Source organism: Gastrolobium bilobum, unplaced genomic scaffold (genome assembly GCF_033153095.1).
Source record: "Gastrolobium bilobum isolate Gb01-03AN ecotype WA unplaced genomic scaffold, APGP_CSIRO_Gbil_v1 utg1777, whole genome shotgun sequence".
Classification (NCBI taxonomy): domain Eukaryota; kingdom Viridiplantae; phylum Streptophyta; class Magnoliopsida; order Fabales; family Fabaceae; genus Gastrolobium; species Gastrolobium bilobum.
Window position 1 is genome coordinate 132,760 of NW_026895533.1, and position 11,838 is coordinate 144,597.

The following is an 11,838-nucleotide window of genomic DNA, read 5'->3' on the forward strand; positions in this document are numbered from 1 at the left end:
ATATTTGAGTCATTTATGTAGCTTATTAACTTACATAGATTATGTACCTACAACACTAATATTATCTTGATTATTCAATATGCAGGAAATTTTGATTTGATTTATAGTTAGAGATATCGTTTACTGAACCTGAAACACTACTATCACAAATATTATATGTTTGATTGATTTTTTGTTATACAATGATGTGTAATTTATTATTTTTCTATTAAAATATTTAAAATTGGTATATTTTTTTACAAGTATTTAAGTATGTTTATAGTTTTTTTAATATAAATTATAGATTTACATATACTTACCGAGTCATGCAGTTGAACATGTAACCCACTGGTTGAATCAGTGACCCAGTAACACAGTACCTCGATCGGATCAGTAACACAGTATCTCGATCGGATCAATAACTGCATTGATGCTTGGGTCACTGTTATGTGGACCCAAGAAGCTGCACTGAACACCACTGATGCTACTCATATTACTCTATTATTAGCAAAGGCAAACCAGAAAGTGGACAATGCAGGATAATTAGAAAAAAAATGGTCACGCTAGTACGTTACAACATAAAAGACTAACATATAATTATAGATTTAAAGATTTCATGTTAAAAGAGGTAAAAAAAATTTCCGGTCACATGAAAGAGATAAATTTATTTCTTACATATAATAAAAATATATGGATGGCAATGGCTTTATTCTTTGCGTTACTATTCTTACAATTCACAACTCCACATATATAGCAAAAAATTTTACTCACACGGCAAGGATTATCATGTCATTGGTTCCAATCCTTCTATATTTTTTGTCAAAAGAACGGATAAGCTCCTTTGAAATTTGACTTAAGGGCCACTATGCTTATTCTTTCTTTATTTAGTTATAAAGCAGACTAGTCATTAGTAATAATTCATGTGGGAATAGAAGAAGAGTGTATTTCTACAGCAACGTTCAAAATTCGGTGTTTTAATTAATGTCAATATGAGGATAGAGCCGTGATCTCAAGCATAAGAAAAAAAAGAGAGAGGTTAAGGATAAAGATACTTGAGCCTCGGAAATTCTTCCTTTAAGAAGCCATCGAATAAGATTCACTGTTCACATATATAATACATCCAAGAAATTCCCTTTACAAAGAGATTCTTGTGTTCAATCACACTGTGCAGAAGTTGAATATGCCAGTAACCAGAGGAGCCAACCCAAAAACACTAGAAAGATATGCTTTAATGGACTTAAAATGAGAACCAGAACGATGGATTTAATGTTGTGTTTCAATCCAAAATACAATAACTTTATGCATCCTTTTACTTATTGTATCATATTTTTTTATAATTATTTGTTAATTGACTTAAATATGTTAGGAAGATGGTAATCTCCTTACACAGACATCAAAAAATATGTTAGGATTTTTTAAAAAAAGAAAAATCGGTGGAGCTGATCATTCCATATGTATCTGCAAGACTGCAACCATTCTCCTCTCCTCTGCATGGGAAAAGTAAAGCCCATATTCTGATGTATGTATGAATTTCTCCTCCCCATAAAATGCATTTACTCGTTACACCATCTGCATTGACTGGCGTTAGCGTATCACAACCCACCACGTGTCAGACCTCCAATATCTTACACGAGTCATTAAAAAGTTTCTGAAAAATCTTTAGGAAACACAAACAAACCCTTAGGAGGACGTAGGGCCTGTACGGCGGGAATAAATTTTTGGTATTACTATTGTACCTAGATTCAGTGCATCTCATCAATGAAAACATTACACATCAGAGGAGAGAGAGAAAATTTGACAGAAAAAAATAAAATTAATATTTTTATTGGTGGGATGCACTGAATCTTTGGTACAACAGTAGTACCAAAGATTTATTCCTAGGATGGCTCCTTATTATCCTTGAAGGGTGTCATGTTCCCCGAAAGTTCTAGTTTTTTTTTTCTTAAAAAAGAAAAAGAAAAAGTGTATATTATTTTAAATGATACAAGTTATGTCATTTTATAGACATAAAGAGAAATGGATCCCATGAAAATAATAAAAATAGAGGTCTCACCTTTTTATGTCTGTATAATGATACAACTTATGTCATTTAAAATGACATATAATTTTTTTAAAAAAATTATTCCATATTTTTTTTAACAATCTTTTTTTATAAATTGGACCTTCAAATTAAGTACTTATATTTGTTATAGATATATATAATTATTAATCTAGTCTCATTCAACGGTTTAAACTTGGAAAAAGTTCAAAAAACCTTATATGCTATTACTTTGAATCACTTACAACCCTGTACTTTTTTTTTTAATCATTTAACTCCATGTGATTTTTTCATTCACCCCCTCCTTAACACTGTTAAAAATTTAACTAAATATACCTACTAAAAAAATAAAAATAAATCAAATGTTATGAAAACTTAGAACACTTAATAAAAGAGCAAAAGAAAAAAAAGATTAAATGTGTCTAAATAAAAAATAGAATAAAGACAAAAAAATAGAAAAAAAAATAAGACCAAATATATTAAAAATAACAACAGTGACAGAAAAAATAAAAATAAAAAAATAAATATCTAAACGAAAAATATATATATTGAATACAAAAGATTAGAAGAAAAAATAAAAATAAAAAACAGAACAAAAAGAATTCATAATTATGAATTTTCAATATATTTGATTTTATTTTTTGTATTTTTTTTTATCCTTGATTTATTTTATTATTTTTATTCAGATACGTTTGGTCTTTTTTATATTTTTTTATTCTCTCTCTTTTTTTAAAAAAATACAAAAATCTTTAGTAGTTAGGGTGGCATAAGGGATAAGGCTAAAAAAAGAGAGAAGAAAATCAGATTTAAACAGACTAAAAAGTAAAATAAAAAATAAAAAATAAAAAAAATCAAACATATCTAAATAAAAAATAATAAAATAGATCAAGGAAAAAAAATAAAAAATAAAAATAAAATATATTGAAAACTCATAATTGTGATTTCTTTTTGTTTCATTTCTTTCTTTCTTTTTTCTATTTTTCGTCTTCATTATTTTTTTTCATTTGGACTAATTTTTTTTTTTCATTTTAGTCTCTCTATCACTGTTGAGATTTTAAACATATTTGGCCTTATTTTTTCTTCTATTTTTTTTATCTTTATTCTATTTATTTTATTTAAACACATATGATTTTTTTTCTATTTTTTCTTTTAGTCTTTTATTAAATGTTCTAAGTTTTCATAACATTTGGTCTTCTTTTATTATTACTTTATTTTCTTCTCTTAAGAATGATAAAATAGGTACATTTAGTTAAGTTTCTAACAGTATTAAAGGGGTGTAGGTGGAAAAATTAACAAGGTGTTAAATGATTAAAAAAATATATAAGGGTGTAAATGATTCAAAATAATACCATAAGAATTTTTTTGAACTTTTCCTTTTAAACTTTTGTGATATAAAGAAGCATTTTAGAAAATTATAAAATCATTAATGTAGCCTCCTATAAAATAGTTCTCTACAATACTCTTTGGCCTTCTCAAAGATACTATAAGGTGTCATAAAGTGCTTTAATTGAAATTTACAAGATCAAATCGTCTTTAAAAAAATCGACATCACTTAAGTTTATTAAGAAAACAAAACAAAACGAAATATAGATGCAAATACTAGGGCGTGGTATCGTGACAATTCATGTGATTTGTGTCGAGGGATAGTGAAGAACACCAAGAGAGCAGGACGAGTGAGAGCATATGATTAAACCAGACAAACAAAACTTCTAAAAAGAAAATGCCAACGCAATTCTATTCAGTAACAATATTAAGAGAAAGAAACCAAATAATGCATCATTTTCACATAAACAAACATGCATATAATATCTCTTCGAAGCAATTCAATAAGAACTTACTAGTCGACACGTTGTGCATAAAAGGTGTTTCTAGGTCTCATGTAGGCCAGAGACCTAGAAATTTGTTGAAGGCTATGGAAGAATCGTTGGAAATCACATTCATTTTGAAGCTTTAAGAGTATAGTGTTGCTTAAAGTTGAGCCAATATCATGTGGCCGAAAACTACTAACTTTTCCACTTGGTTTCACACATGAAGTGAGAGAAAGAAATAAATAAAGGAGGAGAGAGAGTGAAAAAAAAGTGTGGGCCCGCCTCTTTGTGAGAGTGAAAGGATATAAGTTGTGTCATTTAAAAAGACAAATAATTTTTCCGAAATGAAAACATGATCATATTTCTAGCATCCGGGACCTGTCAAATTCTGCCATTTTCAAATTACCTAGATGTATGACTATAATTATTCGATCAATTGTCATTATCATTTTTATAAGGTAATGTTTCAGAATCATCCCCTCCCATCTTTTGTTTTTCTATATACTTTTTGCTAAAACAGATTCACATATAGAGCTCTGTACATAGTAATATCTAGGAGATCGAGAAAAGGAATTTCATACACTTTACTTTGGCTGATTTATTTTTCTTACTGCAATTTAGAAATATAAAGTTTTAAACGGAAGGCTTTGACCATATATATGTATACACACACACAAATTTTCATTTTCTTTTTTCCCTCTATATTCAGTATAAGATAAAGAGAATAAGCCTATAGTAGTGATAAAAATGCTCATTAATTTGTGACTTAAAGGATATAATTTCGAATTCAAGAAACAACCCTTTTATAAATATTTAAGGATTTCTCTTTATTAACATTTTCTTTACTAAGTGAGTGATCCAACCATTGTCCCTATCTGGCGGAGTGTCTTAAAACGGTGGGGTAACCCCTTGAATTTGGAAAGCTTGCGACTTCGTACCAGAACCTTATCAATACCACAGAAACTTGAAAATGTGTCTCACGCAGGCACATACTTACTTTGAAAAAGTGATCAATTGATGGATTCACATCTCAACCTCCATTTATTGAACTCAAAATTTAAGGTGGAGAGCCATCTGTGTGGTCTCTATATCTTGTCCCTTGAATCCCCATAATTTAGATTGTGATGTTAGGATGTTACATTTATGACATAGAGATCAATTAGAATGTGAATGCAACTACTACATGCCCTCTATTTATTCCTTTCAATTTATTTACCTTCTACTGAGACTCTCGATATAGGGGTATACGTTTAGATGCGTTGCACATTGTACTTTGTAGTTGGTGTATTTATTGGTTCTTTTTGTGCCACGTGAGAGCTATAAGATCATATTCTTACGTTTGGTATTTTAAGGTTTTTATTTACATCGTAATGTAGTTGAAACTTATTTGCTTGCAAAAATAAACAAAAAATAAGTGATACAAACGCCCTTTCTCTTCACATTAGATATATGACTTTTTTAATAACTAAAAGAATTAAATATAATTTGCTTAATCACTTAAACATGATGATATATAATGTTTGGATCTCAATATTTCTCTTGTCCCTTTATGAATTAAAAAATTCAATGCACAATAGAAATAGGAAAAATAGTGTTACGAAAAACAGGCTAATATATTTAACCGTGCTCGAATCGGATTAAATTAATTTGTTTAAAAAAAAGTTAATGCAAATAAAAATTATTCGCTCGTTTACAAATAGCTACTGAGGTTTGGTTCCATCATCAGTGAACAGTCAAATACGATGGATAACAGTATTTTAAGAGCTTCAACCAGGGATCTTTTAAGGCCTTTTTTTAAAACCTTATGTTTTCTTAATTTACGAAGAATTACTAGATAGGTAAAATAGAATAAAAAGAAATTAACACGAAGGATTAGAACTTGAAAATATGGCGGGTGAGAATTATCATGGCACCTTTGTTTTCGGCTAGCTATACTTACAAAAAGTGAATGAAAACATTTAAGGTGGTGATTAATATAGTTTAAGAATTGAATTAAAAAATTATTTTAATCTATATAGTTCTATATATAAATAAATCAAAGCTTAGAAAATCTAAAGATATTTTTTATTTAAAAAAAATCATTGAGTACGGTCGCATTATAAGGACTTAACATTATGATTTTGATTGGTGGTTGAGTGTTCTTCATTCGCCCCTCCTCTCTCCTTTTTTGGTGATAATAATTGTTACTTTATTATCAAAGGTTCATGTCCAAAGAATTTCGTGAGGGATACGTTATATATGGGATGGCCCTCCTGAAATCTAGTTTCATGTTTGGATTTATGTTTCAATAGTAAATTGACATGTGATTTTGTAAGAAAATAAAATAAAATGTTTGGTTTATTTTTTTATTTTTTTGGGTACCAATGTTTGGTTGATTTTAACCAAAATCAAGTTTGTTTTTAAAAGCACGATACGTTTGACTAAAAGTTAAAAAAAAAGTAGTTTTTTTGTTTTTTGTTGAATTGAGAAATTTATACCAAATTTTGCTATAAATTTACTTTTGAAGTAAAAATTGTTTAACATAAATTAATTCACTTTAAGTTCGCTTTTAATCAAAATTAATTTTATAAATCAAAATCACCCAAATATATTGTAACGGCTTAACCAAAAATATATTAAAATTTTTATAAAATGAAAGGAGATAAATAGAAAAATAAAAGCATGAGAATATATATATCACCAAAATTCTGAATCCATTAATGAACTCATTTCCCATAGAAGTTATATCCTTGTAAAGAACTTTAAACATAAATGGAAGAATGATTATATTATATATCAAAGGTCATGAAAATCAAATGCCATCCACACATGCATAATGACTTATGATATATATATATATAGGAAGGATCCGTTTACAAACTTTTTTGAGTTTTTTTTACAAATTACACTATGTTCTCCTGGGAGAACATAGTGAAACGAGTGTTCTCCCGGGCAACATAGTGTAGTTTGTAAGAGTTTGTAAACAAAAAAGTTTGTAAATATAACCTGCCCATATATATATATATATATATATATATATATATACACCAAAATTCATCTAGATATTTTACAGAAATGAGACAGAAGAACGAAGATTAATATTGAAGACTTACAAGTCTAGTTCTGCAATAGCGACCACAACCAATTCATTCTTTGTCTTTTGTGTTCCTAATGGTCAATGAGCACAAATTCTTTTTAAGAATGAGTTTTGAGGCAAATCGAATTTTTCATTCTTATTTTTGCGGTACACCAAACTAAACTAATGTTTTAAGTAATGCTACTATTTATACACTCTCTCAACTTGATAACTATTAATGTGACTATACGGTCGTGTATTCATATGATTAGATAATCAGTAAAGAATGGTTTTTTTAAAATATATATTTTAGAACTAAAGAACTTAAAAATAATAATAAGAATTTTACTTTTGAAAGTGTTTATTTTAAAGCGTTAAATATATTTTTGTCCATATTAATTATGAGATTTATTCATAATTTAGTTCCTATACGATTTTTTTATTTAGTTCTTATACGAGCAATTGTTTATAATTTGATCCTGGCCATATATTTCTATTACAATACTATCAATTGGAACTCTAATAATGTAGCAAAATGTAAGAACCAAATTGAAAAGGATGACATGTATAAAGTCTTGGGATATTAATTTTTGCTCCATATGCGCGACATATCATTTTTAATTTGATCCAAACAATTCATAGTGTCTTCATGTTAATCTCTCAATGTTATAACAACAAACGACAGGCGCAACATTGAACTTCAGTAGTTTTATACTTTTATATATGGAGATTAAGTATATATTAACTGTGCAAGTCGCATCGTAATTACAAGCGAAATTTTTTTTGGATATAGCTAGGTTAGACAATTAATATATCCCTTTGCTCCATAACAAATATATACTATAGTCCCACAATTATACGTGGCTTAGAAGAACATACTATTATTGCCATTTCTGCATACAAATTTAACTAAAAACAATTTAAGAGTCTACATAGCTAAGTAGAAAAAGATATTATGATAATATCTCAACTATGTGAAAACGATTTTTCCCCTTTATAGGCAGAGAAAGATAGTGAAATATTGTAGCACGACAAATACCTATATAGAGAAAGAAGATTTTTACACGGTGCCCCCATATGCATATATGACTAAATCCGAGCTAAGAGATTTATTAATCACCATAGAATCACTCATAAGTTACAAATAATATCTAAAGTACAATTGCAGTCGTGTCTCAGTAAAATTACACTAGCTACTCCCTAGTTAGCTAACTTGGACCCCAAAACAAAAAATCTGACCCAGCTTTAATTTGTACTTGGCTTTATATATAAACAAACATAAAGAGAGAGAGAATACTTTACACACCACTTCACATATACATAATTTTACTATCTAATTACAATTAATTTCACTTGATCTTTTATACACCTATATTTGATTTTGTCATCTCAACCTACTGAGAAGTGATGTATACTAAGCATTGTTGATTTATATACACACAGAAGTCTTGTTGATTTGTATATTAAGTATTGTTGATTTATATAATCAGGAGGTATCTCTATTCAATCCTCTTGTCTTCGAAATATGGCCCTAGAGCTAACTTCTTATTGGAACAGATGGTGCATTGGACAATTGTCACCAGAAAGAAAATGATACTAATCCCCCGTCGAGGCTTAGAGTGAAAGGGTTTCGCCTCTAGCCCCAAAAAGTTTTGCCAAGGATTGAAATTTGAACCCAATACCAAATGTGCCACCCCTTGAGGTTATTGGATATAACAATGACACTAAAATTCGAGCTTGTGACTTCATACAAACTATTCAAACTCTTCACCACCAGACTAATCCTAATAACTTAGACACGAGTCTTGTTACCCGTGCATTATTTGGACTCTCCAACATATATAATGTATATCTTCAGACAGATATATTAAGTTTTAATCAAATTTCACTATCAACATCAACATCAACAACACCTTTATCCCAAATTAATTGGGGTCGGTGGTAGATGAACCCACATAAAAGATACAAAACGGTTGAAAAAAAAGTAAAAAAAATAAAAAAATAAAAAATAAAAAAAATAAAAAATAAATAAATAAATAAATAAATAAATTAATAAATAAATAAAAATACACAAATAAAATAATAAAATAAAATAAAATAAAAATATATGTATATATAAATAAATAAAAGTAAAAAAGAAAGGGACAAGAAGAAGTGGGGGAAATGAAGGGGAAAAGGACTAAAAAGGGACCATCTGGAACATAGGAATAACAACGGGTCTAACCCTCCACCATACTTATAGCTTTTTTCCTTTCCTTTCTAAGACATATTGTCCGCCAATCTATATCCCACTCCATTAAATCTTGTTTTACTACTTTCCCCCAAGTAAGCTTCGGCCTACCTCTGCCTCTTTTTGTGTTTAGCTTTTGGTAACAAACTTCTGTTCTTACAGGAGCATCCATGGGTCTTCTCATCACGTGCCCAAATCACCTCAATCTATGTTCTCTCATCTTCTCGGCTACCAGTACTACTCCGACCTTTCGTCGAATATCTTCATTTCTTATCTTATCAATCCTTGTGTAACCACACATCCACCTTAACATCCTCATCTCTGCTACTCCTATCTTATGCTCATGTTGCCTATGTGCTGGCCAGCATTCCGCTCCATATAGCATTGCCGGTCGTACTGCCGTTTTATAGAATTTTCCTTTTAACTTCAGGGGAATTTTGCGGTCACACAAAAATGCAGATGCACTACGCCATTTCATCCACCCTGCTCTGATTCTATGATTTACATCCTCATCAATCTCTCCACCGTTTTGTAAAATGGAGCCCAAGTATTTAAAAGCATTTTTTTTGGGTACCTCTTGACCATTTAGATGCACAGGTTCTTGGTCCTCATCTTGTACCAGAGAAAACTCACACTTCAGATACTCAGTCTTGCTTCGACTTAATGTGAATCCTCTGGATTCCAATGTGCTTCTCCACAATTCAAGTTTTCTATTAACACCCTCCTTGCTCTCATCAATAAGCACAATATCGTCTGCAAAAAGCATACACCATGGCACTTCCTCTTGAATATCTTTTGTTAGTTCATCCATAACTAAGGCAAAGAGGTAAGAACTTAGAGCCGACCCTTGGTGTACACCTACCGTGATAGGAAAATAACTTGATGATCCGTTACAAGCTTTTACACATGTAGTAGCCCCATCATACATATCCTTGATTGCCTTTACATACTTTAATGGAACCTTTTTCTTCTCCAGGACCCACCATAAAACTTTACTTGGAACCCTATCGTATGCTTTCTCAAGGTCTATGAACACCATATGCAAGTCCTTCTTCTTTTCTCGGTATCTTTCCATTAGTTGTCGCATCAAGAAAATGGCTTCCATGGTACATCTTCCTGGCATAAATCCAAATTGATTTACAGAAACCTTAGTATCTCTCCTCAAGCGATGTTCAATAACCCTCTCCCACAACTTCATAGTATGACTCATTAGCTTAATGCCTCTATAGTTTGAACAATTCTGTATATCTCCCTTGTTTTTGTAGATAGGCACAATCATACTTTTCCTCCATACATCAGGCATCTTATTCGTCTGGAGAGTCTTATTAAAAAGATTGGTCAACCATTTTATTGCCACATCCCCCAGGCCTCTCCACACTTCAATAGGGACACCATCAGGCCCCAAGGCTTTATTAGTCTTCATCCTCTTTAAAGCCTCCTTAACTTCATGTGTATTAATCCTGCGTACAAATCTTCTATTCATATCATTATACGCGTCCTCTAAGTCCACCTCGTTTGTATCTCCATCCCCATTAAACAGCTTGTTGAAGTATTTCAACCATCTTTCATTTACATCTTCATCTCTCACCAGAAGTTTTTGATTTTCATCCTTGATGCATCTAACTTGAGTGAGGTCTTTACTTTTCTTATCCCTTATCCTTGCAAGTTTATAAATACCTCTTTCACCATCCTTGCTCCCAAGATTTTTATACAACTCGTCGAAAACCTTGCCTCTCGCTTCTCGCACTGCTTTCTTTGCATTTTTTCTCGCCAATCTAAACTTTTGCAGGTTCTCTTCACTGGGACTTTTATGCAAAGATCTAAAACACTCCTTCTTATGTTTAATTGCCTCTTGCACCTCTCCATTCCACCACCATGTTTCCTTTGTATGAAATCCATTTCCTTTGCTTTCTCCCAACACCTTCCGTCCCAAATTTTGAATACACTTAGCCATCTCATTCCATATTGCATTTACTCCTCCATCAAACTCCCAAGGTCCTTCGTGCAACATTCTATCATTGAACTCTCTCTCTTTTCCCTCCTTAAGCTTCCACCACCTTATCCTTGGATTCTGAGCCCTCTTCTTCATTGTACGTACTTTGTTGAACCGAACATCCAAGACTACCAGCTTATGTTGCGTAGCAACACACTCTCCAGGGTAGACCTTACATTCGACACAAGAAGTTCTATCTTCTCTTCTAGCCAGAAAGAAATCAATCTGACTACGATTATGGCCACTATGATAAGTGATCAGGTGTGACTCCCTTTTTTGAAAAAAGGTGTTCACTAACATCAAATCGTAGGCTAGTGCAACATTCAAGATATCTTCTCCAGTCTCGTTTCTCGTCCCATAGCCAAAACCTCCATGGATTCTATCAAAACCTCCATTGCTTTTACCAACATGACCATTTAGATCTCCTCCTACGAAAATCTTCTCCTCTCGAGGTATTCCCCTCAAAACCTCCTCCAAGTCTTCCCAAAATTGGCTTTTATCAGTTGGTTGCAATCCAATTTGGGGTGCATACACACTGAGGATATTCAGGATTAAGTCACCCACAACAAGCTTAACCAGAATAATCCTGTCGCCTTTCCTTTTGACGTCCACAACTTTATCTCTGAAACTTTTGTCGATCATAATTCCAACACCATTTCGACTCTTGTTCGTACCTGTGTACCATAACTTGAAACCAGTTCCATCCACTTCCTTAGCCTTTTCTCCAGCCCATTT